Here is a 26,847-nt window from a genome sequence, read left to right on the forward strand (position 1 = left end):
AAGGCCTGTATGTGGGACCCGTTTACCCTTACACTCACACAAAAGCTGTTCCCCATCTCCGCCGAATACAGGACCGTCTTCGGGAGGTACACCACCTCCATGGGTTCTTCGGGGGTCTTTCGTCGAGGACATAACCGGGCTATATGACCCCAATTGCCGCACTCAAAACACTGGGGACTGCTGGGTCCAGGGGTTTCTGGCCTCCAGGGTCGCGGTCTGGGGGGTTCAAGATTCCTGTGTGGTTTCTTCTCTACCTTTGGACACACTCTAGCATTCTTCTCGGGCTCCCAGGAGGGGGTCTTGGGTTGCGCCCGGGAGAAGGAGGCCGCCATGTCTACGGCTTGTGCGGTGTTCAAATTGTGGTGTTGCCGTAGCCATCTCTGGGTGGCAAACGGCAGTGCTTCCAGGAATTGTTCCAGGTACATCCTGTCCATAATCTCTTCCTTCGTACTCACACTGGGTGTGAGCCACTTTTCCGCAGCCATTTTTAGTCTTATGAACAAAGTTTTAAGGTTCTCCCCCGGAGCGCCCCTCTCCCTCCTAAACCTTAATCGATAAGCTTCGGCATCGAGGCCTAAATGGTCCAATATTATCCGCTTGACCTCTGCATATGTCGTGTCCACATTAGAGTTCGCTACTTGATAGGCCGCTTGGGCCTCGCCCACCAACAGCGGGGCAAAAAAGAAGGGCCACCTCGCCAGGGGCCACCCACAGGCCCTGGCGGCTCTCTCGAAGTTTAACAAGAATGAATCCGGGTCCTCACCCGGTTGGTACTTCTGTAGGGAGACCCCAGCCGTTCCGTGGGGTACGCCTCGACCTTCACTACCTCCGGTTGTTGTCCAGCTCTTGGGGGGTCCCCGGCTCCGGAGGTCATTGCGGCCTTCATTATTTCTCTGTCTGCCTCTGCAGAACGCGATCTGCTGCTCCATTACCCATTCCAGGTGCCCTTGTCCTTTTATCGATTCAGAAAAGGGGGTGGTGATGAACAGAGTGTTTGAATTAAGCAGACCACTCTTACCCAGTCCAAAGATCAGGGCTTGATCCATCACCGTTATTTAGCTCACTGCCCCATCCCAGCTCAGAACCTGGCTATATGCAAATTAGTCTGTCCCTGGCCCAGTGCATCATGGGAACAGGGCAGACCAAACTACCAAGCCAATTCTTCACCAGAAAGGAGACAAGCTTCCGGGGACCGGTTTCTGGCATTTCAGCCTTCGTCGGCCCGGCTTGCTTGAATCCTGATGGAGCAGTGAGCAAGGGACTCATGTCTGAGTATACCCTGCCACACCTATAGTGGCCAAAAACGATTCAGAAAAGGGGGTGGTGATGAACAGAGTGTCTGAATTGAGCAGACCACTCTTACCCAGTCCAAAGATCAGGGCTTGATCCATCACCGTTATTTAGCTCACTGCCCCATCCCAGCTCAGAACCTGGCTATATGCAAATTAGTCTGTCCCTGGCCCAGTGCATCATGGGAACAGGGCAGACCAAACTACCAAGCCAATTCTTCACCAGAAAGGAGACAAGCTTCCGGGGACCGGTTTCTGGCATTTCAGCCTTCGTCGGCCCGGCTTGCTTGAATCCTGATGGAGCAGTGAGCAAGGGACTCATGTCTGAGTATACCCTGCCACACCTATAGTGGCCAAAAACGATTCAGAAAAGGGGGTGGTGATGAACAGAGTGTCTGAATTAAGCAGACCACTCTTACCCAGTCCAAAGATCAGGGCTTGATCCATCACCGTTATTTAGCTCACTGCCCCATCCCAGCTCAGAACCTGGCTATATGCAAATTAGTCTGTCCCTGGCCCAGTGCATCATGGGAACAGGGCAGACCAAACTACCAAGCCAATTCTTCACCAGAAAGGAGACAAGCTTCCTTTTATCAGCTGCTGCAATACGGCATCCATCTCTACTGTACAGATGGTAGACTTGGCCGCATTCTCCACCACTGTAGCGGGTTCGGCAGTAAAGGGCAGGATACTGGTCTTTGTTTTAGAAGGTTTTATTCGGGAAAACAAATAGTCCGTGCAAGTTGTCCTGACTGGGGCTCTTCTTGGTGATCGGCTTCGTGCGATTCGCCTCCTCCTTGTCCCTCCTCTTTCCTCCTCTCTCTGAGTCTTTCCGGGACTCCTTCTGGGAATGGGTCGTGGAAGGCTCCGTGGTGCTTGGTTTCCGTCTCGAAGCGTGCAAAAGAAAGGACAGAAAGGGAACGTATCAGTCCTTTTGTGTATTCTTTCAAACCTAACAGGGATAAGGAGTGAGGGAACACCGCCCGTGCAAACACTACGACCTCAGGTGCAGATGAGGGGGTGTGAAAGAAGATGCAGGGAAGAGAGGTACTACCGGGGAATTAACAAGGGACCAGAGGTCACATCACCGACTCACCCTTTCTCCCCACCCAGCCTGCTATACGCCCCCGTACCTGGGAGAGCCACACACCTCCAGGTGTGCGGCTGGGCGGCTAGTGTTGCCGATGGCATCCTGGCTCCCGCGCCGCCAACGGGCCTTCTTTCTTCCTCCTCTCCTCCGTCGATGGTATTCCGGTTCCACGCTCTTCCGATTCTCCAACTCCTGTCTCCTCCGCCAACTCCTCACTCGACTCCGCTCTCCAAACACCTCCTACGCCTCCGGTGAACAAGCACACCCCGGCGTCCTCGTTCGCTGCTCTTGACGTCATTGGTGGCTCCTCCCACTCTCCTAGCTCTTGCCAGTTAAAGGGACCACCGTCTTCCTCCTCGTCTTGTGTACCATACTGTCCTCCGGAGTACGTCCAGTCGGCATTCTATGAAGATAAGAGAGGGGGGTCATGGCATGAGTCCCCTAAGGAGGTTACTGAGTTCCTGGGCCGCTGGGGCAGCGGTCTCCCCCTGTTACAGTATGTATATCAAGAGATATAAATAATTATGTAAATACATGTAGGTAAATAAGTTTATTGAATTTTTCAGGGGATTTCTTTTAAAAAGATTTTCCTTAAACGCCCTAGTCCTGATGGGGCCCGCTACCTGTGGGGCTGAAACGCGTCGACTGTATTGGAGGACAAGTATATGAATTTAAAGAGTTACAAGAATAATTTGAAAGTCTTAAAAGAACTGTGAGGTCGGAATAGAACACCTCATAGCACTTTCTGGTGATCCTTTTTGAAAGGTATGCTCTTGGTTTAAGAAATGGAAAGCATCCTTTAGTCACTTATATGGTAATAGGGAATAGTTGGTATTTGTTAAGGTTGACATAACTAGTTAGTGGTGGTAAAAAACATAGTATTGTATATAGGAGTATACATACATGAAGAATTGTAAAAAAGACGTATATAAAAAGGTTTTATTTAAAAAAAATGCTATTAAGATTTTTGTGTGAATCGCTCTTGGACTATGATTTAAAATGATATTCGATTGATCAAGCGAGTAAAACGCATAGGAAGGAATAATTTAAGTTTTCCTTCATCCTAATATATTATTATATTTGTCCCAAAGCATTATTTGCATATATTATTGAGCACTGAACCATGGCACTCAGACCAATCACAAAGCTGCATTGCAATTTTGTGATTGGCTTAAGGGAGGAAGCCTGTGTGCTTCCTGCTTCTGCCAAAGCTGAGGAGAAGACGGCATGTGAAGGTCCCGAAGCGGACAGGGGCCGGCGGCCGGCAAAAGTTAAGTGTTTTGGGGGGTTTTGTTTGCCCATCGCCCCCCCCGCCCTGTCTCCCCCGTTGCCTGGCAGCTGTCACTGTGTATTTGAAATGATTAAAAAGACCTAAAGTGGCAGAGATTTCAAAGAAAGACTGCTACATCAAGAATACCAGTGGATTCATAGATTACAAAAAGTCTATCTGGATGGAATGAAGGGACAGAAAAAACTTCTGGATGCTGCCTAGGAAGCATTTATAAAAACAGAGAATCAAGAAAATCCTTAGCCATACACTCACATTGATGGTTCAAAAATCATATTTGATAATTAAATTTTAGGTTCAATATGGATGTTTTAAATGTGATGACTATGTCATTATGATGAACAACTGGAATCAAATTAGGATACATATAGTTGAAAATATCCATTCTTATTTTCTGTTACGGAAAGGGGGAAATAACCTTTCAGGGAAGATAAGGGAAAGACTATGGTGAATAAAGTAAAAACACGTTTTAATGGGGGAAGCGAGAGGAAAGAATATGACTAGCAAAGTAGGAAAAAGATTTCATATTCGGTAAACAGAAAAACAGATCATGTTGTGGACAGAGTGATAAATATGAGCGAAGGAGCTACATAAGTAAGATGGGTATTTGTTATCTGAATACAACGTCAACATAGCAAGTTGTTTGTTCAAGTAATTTTCTAAGGGGAATAAAAGAATATGAAAGTAGCAAGAGAGGAAAGACTTTAAACTGGGATGTCATAATTAGAACGGGGTTTCTCAGATAATGGAAGACACACAAGTAATGTCAGAGCAAATGTCAGAACAAATGTCTAGGGGGACTTGCTAACAAGTTAGTATTAGGAGAAATGGGGTAGATTAAACTATTTCTTTGATTAGAATAATTTATTTTATGATAAACTTGGAAAATGCTTGTTTTAGTTTCTAGGTATGAAATATTCATTCTGATGAAGGGAAAGAGATATCCAAAATGCATTGGGATAACCAACATGAAAATGCATTGAATAATGTTGAAATTCAAGATTCATAAATATTTGGATGAATAGGAATATGCTGAAGACATAAATAAATAGTTGATGATCCATATTTTGCACCTTAAGTATGTGGCTCTGAGAAACAGGAACAATAATTTACAGTTGTTCCTGGACATACATCAAATAATAGTCTAGATAAAAGAGCAACCACAGAATATGTAAATCTTATGCTATGGATAGATCTGCAGGTGATTCAAATGTAAATAAAGTGTATCTGGTGTATTCTTGACTCTGCCTTTGTTCTTCCATATGATTCAAGGGCAAAGCTGCACAAATATCAGGACATATACTGATTGAGCATTGCCTCAGTAAAGCTGATACAGTCTGGACAGTATCAGCTACTTACTTCTCATTCTTGTTAGATCAATAAAGAAGCTCGCTGAGAGCACTATTGACTAGGAGTGTAATTTTTTGACAATGCAAAATAGACCATACAATACTTCATCTTGAAGGTGTGAAGGCAATTGAGACTGTCTCCATTCAATTCTGGATTCTCAGCTGTGACTGTCAACTAGCAATTGTGCTGTGTTATTAAGTATAGCAGCCATTTTGAAAGCTGTTAATAAAGGCATTGCCACCCTGAAAGAAAGAATTGGACACATATTACTATCTCTGTTGAAAAGGAAATTCATGTCGCATTAAAGATATGACCATCTTGCTTGGAGGTCCTGGTTGTGTCCTATTAAAAAGATAACAGTACAACTGGGAAGTACTGATGGTCCCTCAAAAAGGAGATCTGCAAAGAAGTGTTGTGAATTTGTGTGCTTTATACCTATTCAAGAAGGGAAAAGGGATGGAATGTGAAAACACCATAACCTAGCTATCTCAGAGGCTGCCAACAAGCCCTGTAAATTTTCAATCAGCATCCATGACATTTAATAAAAGCCTGTATCTAAGCTTGCTCATATTGCACAGCATGGGTGAATGGATAAACCAGGATTACAACCTTTACACTGCACCTCACTAAAACCCTCTTTAGGTACCCAGTCTAACTAAAAGTAAACATCTTGGTACACATGAATACACATTTTTCCTCATAGAAGATGCAGAAGAGTTGGTTGTGCAGCGGTTGTCTACCAGCTTTGCAAATCTAACACCATGGTCACCTTATGTGTGATTACTTGAAAATGTTATGATCGGGTGTACAAATTTGTTTCCACAATCCTAACCAATTGCGGTATAGGTTGTGAATATCAAAGGCAGAATATGGACAGGACAGAATATTGAGCGACAATATATCAACAGGTAAGTTTTTATAGATTTTCTTTATGTAACTCGACATATATGCACCTCTGTGCACTTACATTCTGATATTTTGTTCCTTAAATTTCTGTCCTGTAGATATTCTGCCTTTGCTATTCCATTGCACTATCATACGTTTCCAGATGCACCTGGAAGGACCTATATCAAATCTAACTATCTTGGTTTTGGAAAGATTAATGATCAATCTATAATTCATAAATTAAATCTTTACACAAAGTTATCCTAATCTTAAGTCCTTATGGAGCTAAATCTATAATTGCAGTATCACCCACATATAGTATGGCGCTACATCTTTTAATGTTTTTTTAATAACTCTTTTTATTGAAAACAAAGGGAGACATTACAAAAAGGAAAATTTTATCTCAGGTGAGCACATTACATTTCCAACACATGAGGCATTGTGGCAAAGTACAGAATCAAATACAACAACATTTATTGCAGTGATCTTGGGGCGTCCTGTGCCTCTGGGACCAGTATCGGCGTAGGTGGTTCACAGATCTCTCCTCTATAACTATTTCATGTGCTCCAAATCTTACCCCACTTCTTTGGGCAGCCCCAAAAAATCTTTTAATGTTTAATACGAGTAAACCCACAAGGTCATCCACTGGACTTTAATTAAACTATATCTTATGTGGCAGATAATCCCTGGTACACAATTTAATTTAAATATTGGAAAGTCAAAGCCAACCCTTACGTGTTTTCTTTTTTCCAATGTAAATTCCTCTGTCGGAGTTAGGTATGGGAATGTCACGTAAATATGAGGCTCCTAAAACGTGATTTAGTGATGGTTTGAATACTATTCAATAGTATTGAATGATCAAATGTGTTTTTCCTTGGTCAGAAACCAACTTGTTTTCATGTTGAATGTAGGAGCCTTCTGCTCGATCCTTATCATCATCCCTTTTCCAATTAAGTTACTAGTAACATCCAGGAGGGAACACGGTTCACTAGAATTGGATCTGGTAACTCTACTTTTTTCAAATTCAGCACAATTGCACCATGCTCCATTAGGTGAGATCTCTTGTTGCCTTTCCAAAGGCAATCTCAAGCCAGACGGTGGGTAACTGTTCCAAAGTGGGCACAATAATTGTCCACAGAAAAAAGAAGACGTAGAAGAGGGAACAGGAGATGCCTAGGTCTAAACCTCACAGACTAGAAGCAAGCGCAAGTCTTGTCTCTTGATGCTCCTCATCGGGCCGGCGCTGCAATCACCTTTCCTTACGAACCCTCAATCTCACACCCTCACTCATCATACGGTAATACCAAAAAATCTCAGCTAAAGCGACCCTTCGGGGGACCCGTACGGCATTGCAGCACTGGCCCGACAAGGAGCAATGCCCGATGATGAAGCACGACATCCCTCGGGATGTGTGAGGGCATCAAGAGACAAGACTTGCGCTTGCTTCTAGTCTGTGGGGTTTAGACCTAGGTTTCTCCTGTTCCGACTTCTATTTCTTCTTTTTTCTGTGGACAACTATTGTGCCCACTTTGAAACAGTTACCCACCGTTTGGCATGAGATTACTACATGGAGCACGGGTACTGGACCATAACAAGCTCCTAGTCCCCCCATTCCTTTTGTTGAAACGCCTTTCCAAAGGCTTCAAATAAATGAACAATTATTTATGCTCCACCAGTTGGGATAAATTTTTAGGATATCTGACCCAAAGCCATTCAGTCATGGTGCTTTGTCACCACACCTTATATTGTTGATACATGTTATTACATCTTCGTGTTAACAAATCTATTGTACTCAGCCTCTATGATGTTCAGGTTTCAGTACTAGATATAACATTCCCATAATACTCTGTCCATTTTTGAATGTCAATACAGAGTCTTAACGGCTTGTTTATTCTTGGAGAAGAATGCTTCTATTTACCGGATCCCTTATTGCTCTTTTGATGTTCTACTTCCAATATCTTTCCCTATTGCTTGTTTTGCATAATCATTTAAATTTCCATTCTCTATATAAAGTTTTGTGTGTAGTCACTGGACCCACACAGAATTAAATAATTTAGTTTTTGCATTTATAAATGTTTTTTTTCCTTAGATGAATGTAATTGTGTTTCATTGTGCACATTACCAAAACAAAAACTATGCTATAAGTTTACAAAAACTTGACTGTAGTGCCATAGCTACATATTGATGTGAAGAAGAGGTATGTATGCAATTTCTCAGGTCTGGGCAGGCCTTATATTCCGCAGGGCATTTCTTTGGTGGGCTGGAATCTTTGGAGGTCGGTTTTGGAAGCCCAAGGCTGCTCCTGGTGCTTTTGTAACTTTCCCCATTTCCCATATGTTAATTGCAGCAGGCACTTGGAGACAGACAGAGAGAGAGAGGGAGGGGGAGGTAGGGAGAAAGCAATCAGAGAGGAGAAGACAGAGAGGAGAGAAGGAGAGAGAGATAGAGAATGGATGGATGGATGGAAAGAGAGAGATTACATGAAAAGAATGGAGCTGGCAGGTTTGAGTCTTTTTTGCCAGGACTGCTTTTTGACTCGCCACTCCGGCCCTGATAAAGTCTATTGCTTCCCAGATGCACAGTAGCATGGATAGTGGCTTTACTTTATCGGCAGCCGTACTATTGCTTTAAGCGTCTGGCCTACCTTCTGCCAGTAGTGTGCTAGCGCCACGCATTCCCACAGCGCATGCCGAAATGTGCCCCAATGTTTTACGTTGTTGAACTATACAGCCTTGATTAATGTAATAAACCATAGCTTTATGGAAAGTGATCACTCCTTTTAAGGGCAGTGCCACCTTCCACTATATTCTAAGAACATACAACATCCGGTCCATTCAGAGAATTAGGCCCATAGTTATCAAGAAGTCATGCAAGGCAGGGCAGCAAGTAAAGTTATAGTGCTTGGTTGCATAAAAGGGAGAGCGCAGAACAGCGCCATATCTACTAAGGCATGGCGCAGTTCTGCTCTCTCCCTGCATTGGTGCACTTTAGGTAGCCATGCACCAATGCAGTCTACGTTATCTAAACCATAGCCTTTGTACTGGAAGGGGTCCCTGCCAGTACAAAACCTATGCTTTAAGACTTTTACCACTTTGCATGTGTGCTGTACAATGCAGCACTCATGCAAAGTCGGAAAAACAAGACAAAATTGCATATATTTCTCCTCGCTGTGCCTGCCTCGAGGAGGCGAGGGATTCTGGAGCAAATCTCTCGCTAGAATTCTATGAGATAGGGATTTGCAACATATTCCATAGGTTGTTGCAATGGAATGCCCATGCGCCGCCCATTAAACGTGCTATGAGGCAAAGGCAGAGAACTGTACAACTTTGCATTATTTTTTGTTACTATCCAACATAAATCACGATTTGTACTGGATAGTAAATCCAACTTCAACACTCTGCATCGGGAATGCATTAGAAAAGTAACTCAAACCTGATGCAAAGTGTTTGTAAATTTGAACCTTAGTTCCTCTTGTTACGGGAAGTACTGTACATCCTTGGGCCCTTGGAGAGACAACAGTCCCTTCCTTTGAACTTCGCAAGGGTAGTGAACCGTGTTCAGGCCACCAAATTTGAGTTTGTTGCTTTTGGTCACTTTCACAGCGGGCACAAATGTAAATGTCTAATATGAACTGGAAAGAGCAAGCATCTGCCAGTGTATGGTCAACAACAGGATGCTCTTTTTCTGAAAGTAATGCTGCATTTATCAATCTGTCTGACTTGAATAATTTATTTGCCTTATGACATATCTGGTCAAAAACCTGGCCGACGGATTTGCTCTTTTGTTCATCTCCTTATTTGGTTAGCCAGCTGTGGGAATGTGCATAATTTCATTCAGTTCTGATATGCCTTCATTCATGATCACAGACGTGGTCATTTAAGTATTAAAAAGGGCCATTTGGTGAATGATGACACAATACGTCACAAAACCCAAGCAGACTGCATCAACCGAAAGAACATTTTGTTTTGCCTAATGTTAGCGATTGTTAGTGATGCTGGACTCGGTGAAGAGAACTGCTGTTTTTCCTCTTTACTTGACGGCAAAGTTAAAGCCGCCTGCAAGACACATGAGCCAAATTTATGGACTCAAGTGCTTCCTTCAGGGCATAACTTGGCATAAAAATGATCTTTTTTATAATTGCCATAATGAAAATATAGACTGCTCTATAGGGCATTTTGAAAACATTTGGAAGCCCTCAGTGTATTCACCACCTAAATATTTATTTATTTATTATTTATTTATTTATTAAGTTTATATAGCGTGACAGCTACCCGTAAGGGTTTCCCGGCGCTGAAAGACAATTGCAGCAAAATACAATCCTAGGAGAAATTTTTGGACAAAAAGCCAGGTCTTCACGGCTCTACGGAAGCGGATGTCGCAGTTCTCCATCCGCAGAACCAAGGGAAGTGAATTCCAAAGTTTGGGTCCCAAGGTTGCGAAGGAGCTGCCGCCCATTCTCGAGAGTCTGAACTTAGGAATACAGAATAAATGTTAGGAAGAAGAGCAAAGTGAACGGGCAGGAATATAAGGTGTAACGAGAGACTGAAGATAAGAGGGGGGAACTCCAATCTTGATCTTGTGCATAAAGCACAGTGCCTTGAATTTTACACGGTTGTCAAGACTGAGCCAGTGAAGCTCCCTCAGTCGCTCAGTGATGTGATCCCGTTTTCGGCAACCACAGAGAAGCCGTGCAGCAGCATTTTGAACCAATTGGAGACGGCGTATGACCGCCTTGGTAGACCCCAGATAGAGCACGTTGCCGTAGTCCAATCTAGAGGTCACCAAGGCCGTCATCACGGATCTCTGGGTGTTAGAAGGTGATATCCAGAAGATTTTTCTCAGCCACCGTAAGATGGTAAAACAGGTGGCTGCAACTTTGTTAGCCTGATCTTTCATAGATAAACCCTTGTCGATAATGACCCCGAGATTACGTACTCGTTCTGATGGAGTGGGCAAGGAACCCATAGCCGATGGCCAGTGTCTCGGGCTCCAAAGATCAGGTTTGTTTCCGAATACTAATACCTCAGTCTTTCCGCTGTTTAATTTAAGAAAGTTGTGATTCATCCAGCTAAGTGAAGAATTAAGTAGAGTGCAAATCATGGTAAGTTGAGGGAACTCCAACATACGTAAAATCAGAATGGGTAAAGGATCAATTGGAGAGCCTGACTTAATGTTGTTCAAGATCTCCAGTAAAGTAGAAGGGCAGAGATCAGGCCAGGTCAAAAGTGAGGCCGACGGTGGACACAAGGCTGTGGATAGCGACAAGGGGTCTGCGCCATTCCCCGCAGTAGAGGGTGAATTCATCAAGGCATAGCTGTCATCTCGGGCTGCAATATCTTGGTAAAATTCTCGATTTCAGAGATAAAATACTGGGCAAGTTCATCACATTTACTGCTAGATAGAGGGGGGGGGGGTGTAGCAGTAGTCTGTGAGCCAGCAAGATCTCTGACCACATTAAACAATACCTTGGATTTGTTTATTGCTTCGGTGATTATTTTGTTTGCATAAATGGCTCTAGTATGAACACAAGCCTTGTGATATTGCTTTAGTTCCGTTTTATAAATAAGACCGGCTGAGATGGAGTAATCCCTTCTCCAGGCACGTTCCAATTTTTTGCATCGGGATTTATGAAGACGAAGTGTCTCGTTGTACCAAAGGGCAGGTGATTTATGAATAGTTTTTTTCTTTTGAGCAAGGGGGAGACAGATATTAATAGCTTCAAAAAGCCAGGAGTTCACAGAGCTGGCCGCAGCTTCCATGTCATCCAAGCCTGGTAGATTGTTAGGCGAAAGGTCGAGCAAGGCTTTGTTAAAAGCAACAATATCGAGATTCTTCCAGTCTCTCTTCCTGATATTCACAGAAGGATTGTGATAAGACTGTACTTCATTACTCGTCATGATAAACTTAATGAGGTAATGGTCAGACCAAGAAACTGGCAGCGCCGGAAGACAGACTAGTTGAATGATATTTGAAAGGATAGGATCTAAAAGATGCCCACCTTTATGAGTGGGGCCCTTATTATGTAAGGTTAGATTCATAGAGGCTAGATCTGCAGTAAAATTACCAGCCACGCTATCTGCTATCACGCAAATATGCATCCAATCGTACACGGGCGAGATATAGGCTATTTCTTTTGGGCGTCATTCAACTGTTATTCAACCGAATTATCCTCAAAAGGTAGGGTAGATGAAGTGGCAATAAATGTAACTTTAATTTCAATTGCTTTGTTGAAATAGGGGTCTGATGTAAAACGATCCATTCACAAACCAGGATGCACAGTTTGCACACCAACTGGTTTGTCAATGGGTATGCAATCTGCAACATGACCTAGGTACTAATAGGTCGCTCACTTCAAGAATTGTACATTCGCAGAGGGATGGGGGGTCACAGAATGACCTTCCTAATAAATATTTGCAAACCCCTGTGAATGGCTGCAAGAGCAGGGATGGTGTCCTACAAGGGACAGTAGACCTATAGCCCTGAATTCCCTTTTCCAAAAAGGAAACACCTTATAAGCAGCCTGTGCCTTTTAACCTCTTCCGCGCTAATGACAAAGCCAGCTCGTCATGGGCGTTACCTGCGCTACGCGGATGACGACTTGGCTTTGTCATAAACAGCGCATTTTTGAAATTCCAGCGCACAGCGGGAAAACGCGGTAGCGCGGAAGCGGTTAAAGGGAAAGGTACTCCTTTAAAAAACATGTTTCCTGTTTGGAAATAAATAGAGGGGGAGTAGGCAGTGGTCCAAAGGACCATTGCCAATCCTCCACCACTCGCCCTGCAAAGATGCCCAATACGATTGCTAAAGGGACAGCTGTGCCCAAGGGACAACTTCTATTTTTAGAATGAGATACCAATCCGTTTGAAATGTTGATATCTAACAAGGAGAGTGAGAGCGGAGGAGCGTCACCCCCTTAAAAAACGCCCTTGAGCAGCTAAAAAATAAACTGATAATAAAGTTTATTTATTGCCATTTTACTTTGAAGCAACCCATCCTGAACCGTGTGTCAGGATGGGGCGGGGCCAGTGCTACTGAGTAGCAGCAGGGCGCTGTGCACTTATGTTTAAAGTGCGCCTGTTCCTTTGGCTGGCCGTCTTGCGTCGGCCAGCCCGACATCTGCATTTTAGACTTCTCTACCGAGCTGTCTTAGACAGCTAGGTTCGAGAAAACCCAGGCCTCCATTCCTCTTAGGAGTGCTGCGAGGCCACCCCCTCCAATCCTGGCACGTCTCTCATGCTGAGAGATGTGCCAGGATTGGAGAATGCAGTTTCATGGTCCGGAGCTTCCATGAGCAAAGACACCCAAGCGAAGAAGGTGTCATGTGGCAGGTCTGCAAGGTAAGTGTTTTATGAAAAATTATCTTTATGCCACCCGTATGTTGCCTGCTCCACCACCCTAAATATATGTCAGCCGCCACTGTATCTGAAATCAATGGTTTGCAACCACAATTGCAGTAACAAACCACTGACATGTCATTGCGACTCCCAAATAGGAGAGAAGAGCCCCTTTCCTGTCCCTCCTCGCATTTCATAATAGATCGTAAAATCCCTTTTACATCCTGGAAAGTCATTTCTGACTTTTGTAAAAGGGATTCTTTGTACATAATAAAATATTATTTGGCAGTTGTGAAGCCTGTTTCTGTGATTCACAGGCTTTAGGATTCCAAAATGTTTCCTACATGAGGCCCCACATTCTTTATTTATTTTCTTTTTATTAAACAACCAACATATGCTTCAGTGTATCTACTGCAGTATACATAGTATGTAGTTTGGCATACAGTTACATAGCAATATCCATAGTTGCAACCTCCCATTGGCCCGCATTCCCAACCAACATGGCGTTCGATACATCCAGTCCGTATGGTCCCTCAAGGGTCTGGAGCCCCTTGTTGTGTTGTTGACTAATCGTTCCTGTAGTTCACCCAGTCCCCCCATATATTTTCCCATTTGTGTGGGCATTCCCAGCTCTGATACACTGCCTGCCCCGCCCACTGGCACCAATCCAAGTCATTTGCCCATGACTCCACCGTTGGGACAACACTGGCCACCCCCATGCTTGGGCGATATTTTGTTTTGCCACCACTCCTGTCAAGGCCAGCCAGGTTGTGGACTACTTGGGCCAGACTGTCTCGCCCGTCACTCCAAGGATATGCCATCTCGCCTCTACCGGGACCTGTTCCCCCACCACCGTTGTCATCACCCAAGCTACCCCTTTCCAGAATCTTTGGATCCTGGAGCAGGCCCACAGTATGTGGAAGAACGTTCCGACCTCAATGCAGCCCCTAGTACACTGCGCCGACGCACACATTCTTTATTTTTTAACGTGTTAACTGCGTTTTGCTGCTTCCTTCTACTCCCTTTATAAGAAAAAGGCTCAGTCTCAGTCCACTATCAAAAAGCGAGACAAGGACACTTTTAGAAATTACTCTTTACCCTCTGTAGGTTATCCCTTCAAGTTGCTGTGGGTTCTGGACGGTAGCCATAAGGATATTGGCCACTCATTCCTCTTAGAATATATGTAGTAGCAGTAAAATCCAATTTATTGTTTTAATCACAAAGATTACAATAAAAAACACTATTTGAATCAATCATAACATTGTTAAAACAACCTCATTGATAAATTGTAATATAAATTAATTGCATTTTCCTAAGGTGCAATAAGCAGAATATATAGGATAAAATACTCCCCTGCCGTACATTATGAGAATACTGCAAGTCATGAAGGAGTTCCTTGACCATTTAGGGGAATGAGGCCGAAGGCTGAGTTCCTATATAAAATCATTGAATTCCGAGATGACTTGCAACATTCTTTTAATGTACAGCAGAGGGTATTTTAGTGCTCATTATACATGGTCACACCATCGCTCTTCAACAAACCGCTACATCCATCTGTCTTGCTCTTTCACACAAAAAAGATGGAATGATTGCAGACATGAAGAATAAAGCAAAATCTGTAGTGCATTTAGATACTTGTTGCAAAAAAGATATTAGCAACAGTTTAATGTATGACTTAAAAAATGTTGTAGCTCAGAATGTATTGAAACATGCAGAGAGATTCTGTGGTTCATGTAATGGCTGATAGTATGCAAAAAAAAACATGTCAATAAAGATGTCCTTTCTGCTGATCATTGTTCATTTTAGAAAAACATTTCAGAAGAATTAAGAGGTAGTTCTTAATTTTGTTTATACACCAACTGCAATGATGCTCATGACTTGCCTTTCACCCTGGCTGCTGGCAGCAGGAATTATGTCACAGCTTATCTGTAATAAGTTATTACAGTTGACCAGCTCCATCACTTCATTATTACAGATGACTAGAGATGTTACAACTCGACTATAATAAGGAAATTAAAGAAAGGCTTTTGTACAGGGATTGGAGAATCCCACAAATTTTGAAGAACTTACCACATAAGAACTGTCTCCTGGCTTTTCTGTACAGAACAGTCACAGGTTATCGAACTACGAAAGGAAAGGGAAAAGCAAATTAAATGCACAAGCACATATAGACTGTAGGCCAGAAAAAGTAGAAGGTGAAGAACTATCGTATGGATGTTGGGTTGTGGAATCAGATCTATCAACTTTTCAAAATTCGTAAGTGTCCGAAATAATTTGCATATTGATGACGTCACATGAAGTGATGATGGCAACCCTTTACACTGACGACTAGAGGTGGGCAGGTCAACAAAGTAACTAACAGGGTCCAGCTTGGCTCAAAATGTTTCCATGTAAATCATAAAACAAACCACCTAAAATGTGGTAAAGTCTCTGTAACATTTTAAAATGTGTTTTTCTTTAACACGTGGAAGAAATCCTTGTTAAACATGAACTTGAAATCATTCTGCCCTACCCCAATGTCGCAACAGAGCATTTGTGAACTACAAAGTAAGACAGCTGTCACATTAACTCTGTATGTGTCCCAGATTCTTATAGCTAGAGCACAATGATTTAAATAAAACACAATAGGTTTTTGTATAGGTGGTAATCTGAACTCGCTTATTTGAAGGTGCTTTCTTATGCAATAGTGAAGAAAAACAAGGATTGGTAAAATAAAATAATTGGCTAAGAATACACAATTTAGTTAAGCGGTGAGTCGTGATTAATCCAGGCTTTCTGGTTTCATTTTTTACAAATCAGCCATTAAATGGTATGTATTTGTCTCTCCTTTTTAGCTCAACTGTTAATGTTTTTGTTTTTACCTCTTTGTGCATGAAAAGTGTGGCAGACAGAAGCCGCATGAAAGCTCGGCTCCTAGGGCCCGATGTAGGTCGGTCGGTAACGGCCGAAAATCGGTATTTTCGGCCGTTACCGACCGGTATTTTAGAAATGGTATGTAGAGCCACATATTTTACAGAATCGGTAAATTTACCGATCGGTAAATTTACCGATTCTGTAAAATACCGAATCGGTATTTCTACCGATTAGGTAAATTTGGTATGTAGGTGGGACTCTTCTGAGTCCCACAAGCCTTACCGATTCGGTATTTTAGCATCAAATTCAATTTGATGTTAAAATACCGATTCAGGTGTGCATGCACATGTGTGCATGCACACCTGTGCCATATGACAGGCAGACCTGCCCTTAGGGCAGGTATGCCTGCCACATGGCCCCCGAACCTTTTTTGGGGGTGCTAGAGGGTGTCAAAGTGACACCCCCTGCACCCTTGTCAAAATCGGTATTTACCGATTCGGTAAATACCGACCGGTAATGCCCCATTCATTCCTATGGGCTTCAAAGCCCATAGGAATGAATGGAGCATTACCGGTCGGTATTTACCGAATCGGTAAATACAGATATTTACCGATTCGGTAAATGGAACATCTGGATGTTCCTACATACCCCCCCTTCTTATTTACCGATTCTTAATTACCGAATCGGTAAAATTCGGTAATTAAAAATCGGTAAATAAGTCCTACCTACATCGGGCCCCTAGTGAGCTCGAGGCTCCAATGGGACCACAAGGTGAGCCAGAAACAGGCTTCAGGCTCGAGGTTTCAGCGGCTCGCCCACCTCTACTGATGATTTCACAGGAAGTGCTCCTGTAAAATGGGCAAATGCTTAAATACATAAAATGAATTCAATTACACCAAATTCCCACTAAACTAGAAACACAATATATCCCTAAATAGATTTAAGCATTCATGTGGAAAATGTACTTTTGCCAACGTAGTTTTGACCATTGCAATGTGGTTACATCATTTACTGAAGTGAAACACACGAGTTAGAGAATACAAATTGAGGCCTAAGCATGGACACTGTTGGCCTGGCTCTGCAATAAGTCAACTGCCCAGCCTCTGTGTGCATCTGGTACCGCTGGAGCCAGAACATTGTGTGCAAGGCTGAGTCCATGAGCAGGGCGGCGGTGAGCCACAAAACCAGAGTTTTGCACTCTCGGCAACCAAACTCAACGTATTAACACTGACTCCGGTCCTGTGTCCCAGCTGAGCATGATCATTTTCCCGGGACCTTGAAGTAAACGCACGCGCCTCACTGCACTGGAGCGGCGCACGGAGGCCCGCTGCAGTGCTAACGTGACGTACGCCTGGGTCAGCCTGTCATGTCGCAGCTTCACGAGCGGTCCCGACCCCTCTGCGTGAGGGCTTCCCCGACGGTGAGAGAGTACCTAGCTGGAATGAAGGGTCACGGCAGCAGGTCAACGCAGACCGCCCGAGTCACGGACTCACCCCGGCGAACGGTTTAGTCCGACTCCGGACTCCCGCGCATCCCCTCACATCACCGGTAACGCTTCACGTGACTCCTTGGCGCGCCCCACCCGGGCTTCAGCTGCGGCTGCCACAAAGTGTGTTGAAAACTGATCGATGACGAGGCCTCCTTTTCGTTTGTAACAATGTGGGCAATCCGCATGTGCCAATCAGCTGCAACTTCTATCACTGACTGTTATGACTTGAGGTCTCTGTGGAGTAGAAACAAATAGTTGGCATTTGTGGAGGATACTGGTACTCCAAGGCTTTATTTAGTGGCGTGGATCTCTCCACCTTCTCGGAAAATAGCGCCTTCTGGGTCTCCATCTTTAGTACTCATCGAAGGCTGTTACTCTTTTGTGTTTTGCCCACTATCATTTATCAACAAAAAGAAGGGGGGGACCCTGGAGCTATTAAGGTCCAGTGTCCATGCTCCTGTATCAATATTAAAACCAAAATAGGGACACTGTTCCTTAACGTCGGGTGCAAATAGTCACCCGAAACGTAAGGGTGCAAATAGTCACCCGTATATTAAAAAAGAAGAAAAAGGAAAGGAAAAAGGAAACAAGCATTTGCAATGAGCATTTGCAATGCAATAGGTCTCGCATTAGGAAAGTTTGAGCCATTGGTATTGTGAATTACATTTTTTTTATTTATGTGTTGGTTGTGAAAATAGCTATAGTAATAGCTAAAGTAATAGCTTTGTCATTTACAATGCCAATAGTTTTAACTTTCACAAATGTGACACCTATAGCATTTGTAACATTAAGTGGAACAGCAGCTGTCTAAGAACGACTTTATTCTGTGACAGACAGCTGTGCCCACAAATGAACAGTGAGGCATTAACCGCCCTATTTCAAGTCAGTCGAATATAAGTGCAGGAATGCCTACCTTTACAACGCGGTTTTTACAACGCATACCATTACAACGCATAATGCTTTTAGGCGCTGGATAATGAATAGTTTAATTTACTATTCCAACTCCAGTCCCCATGGATAGTAGGGAAGGTTATTGGATAGTAAATTAACCTATTCCCTATCCTAGAGCGCCCCCCAGAGCAATGCGGTGTAATAGTTTGCGTTGTAAAAGTTGCGTTGTAATGGTAGGTCGTTGTAAAAGTTTCGTTGTAAAGGTTGTTTACCCCTTCCAGGTAGCATTTAATCCTATTGATTGGGATGGTGCACAGGGTTAAAAGCATACAGACAGCCATCTATCTCAGCACGGATCCTTGCCACCCCTGAAGCCAGACACAGAGACTCACGGGAAAGCCCAAACACACTCAAGTGTAACCAGAGGTATGTCATGGTTCAGGATATCACCCATTCACACACTCAGCTATAAAGACTTTAAAAGAACAATCATCGGCATAGCCCTACAGGTATTGCCTATACAATATCTATTGGCTTTATTATTTTTGTGCCATGTTGTAATGCAGTGTGGTTGAAAGTAAAAAATCTTACTAAAGTTAATCTCTGCAATCCAGAAATATATGTGCAAATTTGGCTCGTCTTATCATTTTAACCCAGATAAATTTTTGTTATAGTTCACATGTGCACTTTATGTCCACCAGAAATAGTGGTGCAGTGTTGCAATGGTGCAATCAATGTATTGAAGAAATGACATTATGAAATTGCACCAGCACTAATACAGCCTGAGCAATCAAAATAAATCAGTGCACAATCACATGGCAGTGCTCACGGCATAGACCTTCCCTCCTGATGCAGCTCCCAGTAGGAGAGCCCTTCCCATACTGCAGTATTTTTTTTCCGGTAGGAATTACCCACATGTAATGAGCTTGAGATGTCTGCTTCATGGGGTAATCTGTAGTGGGAGAGGGTGGTGTAGCGCAGTCCCTTTCACTGCAACGCCCTTTACTACCAGCAACAAGGGTGGCCAGGGGTCAGGGATGACCCACATGCTGCTATCAGATCCCAGTGAATAGACTTCCATGCTCCTTTGTACTGGGAGTGAATGGACACCTTTCCTCGCCCTCACCTTTCACAGGGTTAAGCAAACCCAGTCAACTTATGGACTCAAACCGGGATGACTGGATGAAAAAACAGGACTGGACCCCGCAAGATCTCTGGGAAATCGTCGTCCGGTTCTTAATGGCGAACGTCATTACAAGTGCTTCCCAGAACGAATTAAGGAGTTATGTAACAACTGGGGAAAAAAGACTAAAATCATGTCTCCAGTTCTTGCAAGTGAATTAAAAGGCGAGCAGCTCTGTTGTGCACGCACGTCTGTTTCTGAAGCCCTTCTGTTCTGGTTACACTGCTTTAAGAGCAAGCATTCCTGCCCCTGTGTATGCAACTGTGCATGAAATGACAACTGTGCTGTCAGATAAAACACACACTCACAAAAATCATGCCAACTTTTAAGTTTCACCCCGAAGTTTATGGTAGAAAAGCATTTTGTTTCTACACGATCTTGTATAGTTATGTCTTTCACAATGAAATGCAGAACACAGGGATGTCCAACTCAGTGCGTCAACTGGGATGCACTGAGGGTCTGAGGGGGCGGGGGCTCGAAGGAGGGGATCACGCATACAGTCATGGTTTCAGAGAAAAAAAACAATGCATTATCTACACACAGTTCTGTTAAATATTGTCTCCGTTGTAGATTTGGTGGATGGTCGTTATAGACGAAATAAAAAATATATTGTACATCTTTTGTCTTAAAATAAATGTGTACATTATTGTGTAATAATAAAAGGCGCGCACTCTCTGCAAACACTTAGCATAGTGTTGTCTCTGCCCCAAATGATAAACATTAGACAGGAAAGTTAGATGAGATATCCTCACTGAAGTATTACACAAAGTCAGATTCGTTTTTCAAAATGCATAAATACATGAATAAATAAATACCGCCTTCGGGTAAAGTCCGCGCTATATAAAAATGCATAAATATATGAATAAATAAATACCGCCTTCGGGTAAAGTCCGCGCTATATAAAAATGCATAAATACATAAATAAATAAATACCGCCTTCGTGTAAAGTCTGCGCTATATAAAAATGCATAATTAAATAAATAAATAAATACCGCAAAACATCCTCGTTACTCTGCCGGCCTGCGACCAGGAAGTCAGGCAGGCCGGCGCGACAACAGGAAACAGGAAGTAGGAGGGCGGGAGCCTACCCCGCCTCCCACGGAAGAGCCGCGATTGGAGCCGTGTTTGGAGCACCGGAGCAGGCAGGAGCCTACCCTGCGCCCCGGTGCCGAAGGAGGGAAGAAGAGTCCTGCTGCCGGGCCTTGCAGCTGAGGAGAGGAAGCCGGTGAGTGCGTTGCTGAGCGGCGGCGGGCGGGCGGGCGGGGGGAGAAAGGATGTACGCGCGCGCGCACGTGGGTGGGCGTGGGGAGAGGCGGCCTGTGTATGTGTGTGTGTGCGTGCGTGCGTGTGTGTGTGTGTTTGTCTTGGAGTGCGTGTGTGTGACTGTGGGTGAGGGGGTGTGTGAGCGAGTGTCTGTCTGCGATGTGTACGGCGCGGGACGCGACGTGCGCGTTCGCGCACACGAATCCAGGAGAGAAAAAGCTTGCGCACCCTACGGTCCGTCATTCCCCCCAGAGTGATCGCTACTGGTCTCCAGCTGGATGCATCCTTACGGATGCATTTCCAGCGAGACCCAAAAAGGACCCTAGGTACTCTGGACCCACCCAAAAAGTGACAAAACATATTTTGTCCACTGATGCCCTCACACACCCCTGGGGGTGTCATGCTTCATCATCGGGCGTTTGCTCCTCGTAGGGCTGGCGCTGCAATTCCCTACGGGTCCCCCGAAGGGTCTCTTTATCGGAGATCTTTTTAGGACAGCCGGATGGTGCATGTGGGTGTGCGGGGTGGGGGGACAATGAGGGTGAAAAAAGTGCGTGAGTGAGGGACTAATCCCGAGACTACTAGCAATCCTGCACGAGGGTCATTTAGGCATTGGAAAAACCAAACTGAGGGCCAAACAAGGATACTGGTGGCCAGGCATGGACTTACAAACTGAACGACATGTGAGAGAGTGCGACCAATGCCAGCGTGTAGACAAGACGATGACACCATTAAGGCCGGCCTTAGGAAAATTCGCCTCCCCGAAAAATCCATGGGAGGAACTCTCCATTGACATATTGGGACCAATTCTGGACGAACAAGGGACTCCGAAATATCTGTGTGTCCTAGTAGACAGGTACTCTAAATGTCCTGAAGTTCACATCCAAGAAGAGATGGATACGGAGACCATATTCAGGTTCCTTACGGCTACCTTTCTCAGGGAAGGCATTCCCAAGTCCATATTGAGCGACAATGGTCCCCAATTCACTTCAGAAAAATGGCTCAAATATATGGAAAGGAATGGGATCATCACTAAACACACGTCCATATACCACCCCGCTGGGAACGGACAAGTGGAATGGTTTGATAGAGTACTAATAGTGTCCATCCAGGCAGCCATCATGATTGGAAAGGACTGGGAAAAGGAGATCTTACACATGATGTGGGTCTACCGCATCACCCCCACGAGTACGGGGTACAGTCCCTTCCAGATTCTCAGAGGCAGAGATCCCTTCACTAAAGACAATTTGGCATGGAAGGAGAAGACGGTGACCAACAAATCGTCTCCTGCTGTCGTACAGGCAAATTTAGAAAAGGCTCAAACCATATATACTGAACAATATAACAAAAGAAAAAATGAATCTTCTTAACTCCTTTCTCCTTGGTAGAGAACAGAGAGTAAAGCTTGGAAATTTCCTCTCCCCTGCCAAGTCATTGTAATGTGGGGTGCCACAGGGGTCGGCCCTTAGTCCGACCCTATTTAACATCTATGTGGTCCCCCTTGCTAGACTAGTAAGATCGCAGGGGATGGAGGTGGTGTCCTACGCCGATGACACCCAGATCATGGTGTCACTGGCTCATTCCTCTTGTCCATACATCTGCCATTAGCTTTAGGTCATGCATGCAGCATGTGGCAGATTGGATGATCATCAATTCCCTAAAGCTAAATGGCGACAAGACAGAGGTCTTGGTCTTTGGGAAAGACCAAGATGTTTGGTCGAGCGATTGGTGGCCTTCATCTCTTGGCATCTGCCCCACTCCCTCCCAATCAGCCAGAAATCTCGGCGTGGTCTTTGACACCTCACTCTCCATGACGCTCCAAGTAAATAGGACCGTGGCCACTTGCTGGGGTGTTATCAGGATCCTAAATAGGATCCGTAACTATCTTTCTCTCCAGGCTCGTAAGCAGATTGCAGTCGCTCTTGTTGGCTCCAGGCTCGATTATTGCAACTCCCTGTATATGGAGTCCAACAAGGGCCTTATCCATCGACTGCAAATCGTGCAGAATGCTGCAGCGCGTTTTGTTCTGGCCCTTCCCTTGGCATCTTCAGCCACGACTGCTAGGAGAGATCTTCATTGGCTCCCTGTTCAGCATAGAGTCTTTTTTAAGATTCTATGTCTTACATACAGAGCTCTTGCGGCTGGCACGGATGATGCACTTGGGTCTCTGCTTACCCGCTATATCCCAACCAGATCTCTTCGATCTGCTGGGTTATTTCAACTGGTAGTGCCCCGTACAAGGCTAGCCAGATGGGGAGCGAGAGCCTTTTCTGCTGCTGCTCCTAAGCTTTGGAATTCTCTTCCAACTGAGGTCAAATCTCTACCCTCAATTGATCTGTTTAAAAAGGCCCTTAAGACGTTGTACTTTATCAAAGCCTACCAATGAGAGATTGCTGGTTTGATCTGCGAGCTGTATTATTTGAATTAGGTGCCTTGACGTCCATTGGGCAAAGTTTGCGCATGATAAAACTCAGTTCATTCATTCATTCATTCAAAGGACACGTCATAGGAAGAAGGAGAATGGGTGAGGGTCAAGCTGGCAGTGTTACAGAAAAAGGGAGATAGTAAATACAGCCGAGCCTTCCAAGTCAAAGAGGTTTATGATCGAGCAGCGCTGTTGAGCGATGGGAATGTGTGGTCCCAGGATCGCATGGCTCGATGCAACAAGATATTACAATGGGCTCCCGAAGATCGGGAACAAGGAGTGACTGATCAGAGTACATCGGAGAATGAGCAGGACCCTGGGTTCGAGCAAGGAGGCAGTGGAACTCCCAGAGCTGAGACACCGAGTCGAGAGAGGAGACAGCCGACTTGCAGAGAGAGTCCGTGCATCCAAGAAGGTAGAGAGATGGAGGCCAATATGGCTGGCGGAAGAGAAGTGACGTCCACCCCGGTAAGATGCACAAGGGGGGGGGGGGCGATTGGTGGTGAGACCTTCCAGGTTCCGGGACTATGAGATGGGTGACGGACGATAAACCCCCCCAAGATTGTGTTTATTTAAATGGTACAAAAAGGGGGAGATATGTAGAGTTGGTGTTCTAGTGTTCGCGCTACGTCACCACGTAGCGCGAACGGCGGCCATTTTAGGTCAAGTGCGCACAACACGAGATTAGGGTGCCAGAGCTCGAGAGAAGGCCAGCAAGGGAAACATCCTTTACAACAAAACTTTTACCACGCAGTGCTGTTACAACGCAAGTATTAAAACGAAAACCTTATAACGCATTACACTGGGGGGCGCTCTAGGATAGGGAATAGTTTTATTTTACTATCCAACACCTTCCCTAGTGTCCACGGGGACTGGAGTTGGAATAGTAAATTAAACTATTCACTATCCAGCACCCCCAAGTGTAATGCGTTGTAAAGGTTTGCGTTGTAATACTTGCGTTGTAACAGCATGCGTGGTAAAAGCATGCGTTGTAACATCATACATCCGGGCAGCAAGCTCGGCGCTCTCTAAGTAGTGCAATTTATCATAATTAAATAGCGTTCCAAGGAAGCAGAGAGTCCTGTCTTTATTGTTGAAAAAACCACCGCCACACGTTCCTTACCATTTCATGACCGTTGTGGCATTCTTCTTTTTTTACGGCCTCGTAATTCGTCAAGGCAGGCCTAATATCATTTTTGTTCCTCTCTGTGGAGCAGGGACCAAGCACTGATTGATACAACTTACTCAGTGCCCACCCTCTGCTTCCGACATGATTGAGGTACACTTTTGTTCTTTTTAACTTTTAGTGCCCTACAAACAGTGGTCGAAGTGGGTGGGATCGGCAGGCCACTGCATGCCCCTACTTCTTTAATTTCAAAGATTCCGCTCCCCTACTTTTTTTTTCTGTGTCCTAGGATGGCAAAAATCGCCAAGGCTAACAGATAAGGCTCGGTGGTCGCGTCCGTTCGGGGACGGGCAGGTGGGCAGTGAGGGAAAAGGACTCTCTTTCCCTTCTTGCCAAGACAAAGACATTGTCCACTTCTGCTGTGCCTGGAAGCTGCCCCCTCTCTTTCTTTCTTTTATTCCCTCTCTTTCTATCTAGCTCCTCCTCACTGGAAACTGTGACTTCAAGAAACAGTACTCACCCTCTCTTTCCTCCTTTCGTTTATTTGTTCCACTGTGAAATTGATCCAAAAAAGAAAAACTCTTGCTGGAAATGTCTGTTTCTGACATTCTTCTATTCTAAAGTGTAGTCTCTGGAATAATAGGTTCAAAGTATGAAAAATAAATAACTAAATAAAGCAAGACAGTGGTCGTAAAGTGGACTGATTGATTTTAATCACACCCAAACACATTAGGGTCACTTTACAGAGTTTGCCAGCGAAGCGCTATTTTCGTTTTCTTGTCTTTCTTTGAACGGCATAGTTTTCCCTGGATGGGGGAGTGCACCAATCCTGGAGGTACTGCAATCCCTAATTGATGTGTGGGGTGGAAAACAAAATGTGTACCACAGCTCTGTGTTCACGGATGTGGTCTTTTTAAACCTTACTGCTTAAGTTTTTGTAAGGATATAAGCAATGGACATTGAAATGGGTCCCTTCCGGTTCCTGTAGTCATGTCCTTAACTTTTCAGGCAAAAGTACTTACTGATTTTGTGTATGTGTGAGTGATTCAAGTTGTGCGACTGCAACGTACTGCTTTTTGTCCTGGCTATGCAGGCATGTGATGTTCCCCCATGGTGTGTGTCACTATTTCTTTGGTAGTGTGATTACCAATGTGTGACTAGAGGTGTGCTACTGCGATGCTCAGGCAAGTGACTTCCTGTGCAGCTACACCATGTAGGTGCAAACCTATGCCATGCACAAGAACCTTTTGTGCAGGCCATCGACTGAAACACACAATGTGAATATATTTTAGTGTCAATAACTCGTAGTAAACCTTAAATAAACATGTGTATCCATTGGTTGAATTAAATAACATGAAATGGTGCAACTGGTCAGTGAAATGCCCAAAAAATAATAAAAATTGGGATGTTTTGCCCATTGTGGCCACACCTCTGACTCCCCCCTCTGATCCAATCCTCAGGTTATTCCCAACCTCTGATTCTCTACCCACAGTTCCCCTACTCCCCACCCCTCCCCTTCGACCACTGCCTACAAACAGAAGGCGGGTGACTGGTAAAAACGTGCCCAGCAGGACAAACAAAATTGCAAAGATTTATTTTCTGTTGTTAACTTTCTTTTATTTGGCAAAGTCTTATTTTCTCGCATTGCACTCATGTTTTCTTTTGTATTTTCTTGTGGGCGCTGTTCTCAAAAGATGAGGATAATTGTGTGTAATTTCTGAAAGGATGATTTAACACATAATCATACAATATACCCTAGTTCACCCCACTCCAATCCGCCCGACCTCAATTTATGCCAATCTACCCCATGTCACCACACACCAATCTGCCCACCTCAATCCATTCCACCCCACTCAAATCCAAAAAAAACAATCCACTCCAATCCACCACACTCCAATCCAAAACAATCTCCCCAAATCCAATCTAAAACAATCTGCCCCATTCCAATCAAAAACTCCCTGCCCCACTGCAAGCTGCCCCACTCCAATCCAAAACAATCTACTCCAATACATTCTACCCCACCCAATCCAAAACAATGTGCCCCACTCCAATCTGCTCCATACCAATCCAAAAGTCTGCCCCACTCCAATCCACCCCACTCCCACCTACCCCACTCCAATCTGCCCCAGTTTTGTAGTGTAGTTCCTATATTCCCAATAGGCTCTGCGCATTGGAATAACATAAACAATAGTTTAGACGTAGAACTGAGGTCATCTAGGTCTCTACTGAATATGTTAGACTTAATTAGGTATGCCAGCTAGCTCAGAGGTCACTAGAAACTTTCTCGAATGAACAGGAAGGAGTTAACTTTCCTGATTAGACAAGAAGGGATTAGTTTCTGACAACCGCATAAACATGACAACTTTGCTCCCTCCAGAACA

This window comes from Lissotriton helveticus, chromosome 12, assembly GCF_964261635.1.
Source record: "Lissotriton helveticus chromosome 12, aLisHel1.1, whole genome shotgun sequence".
NCBI lineage: Eukaryota > Metazoa > Chordata > Amphibia > Caudata > Salamandridae > Lissotriton > Lissotriton helveticus.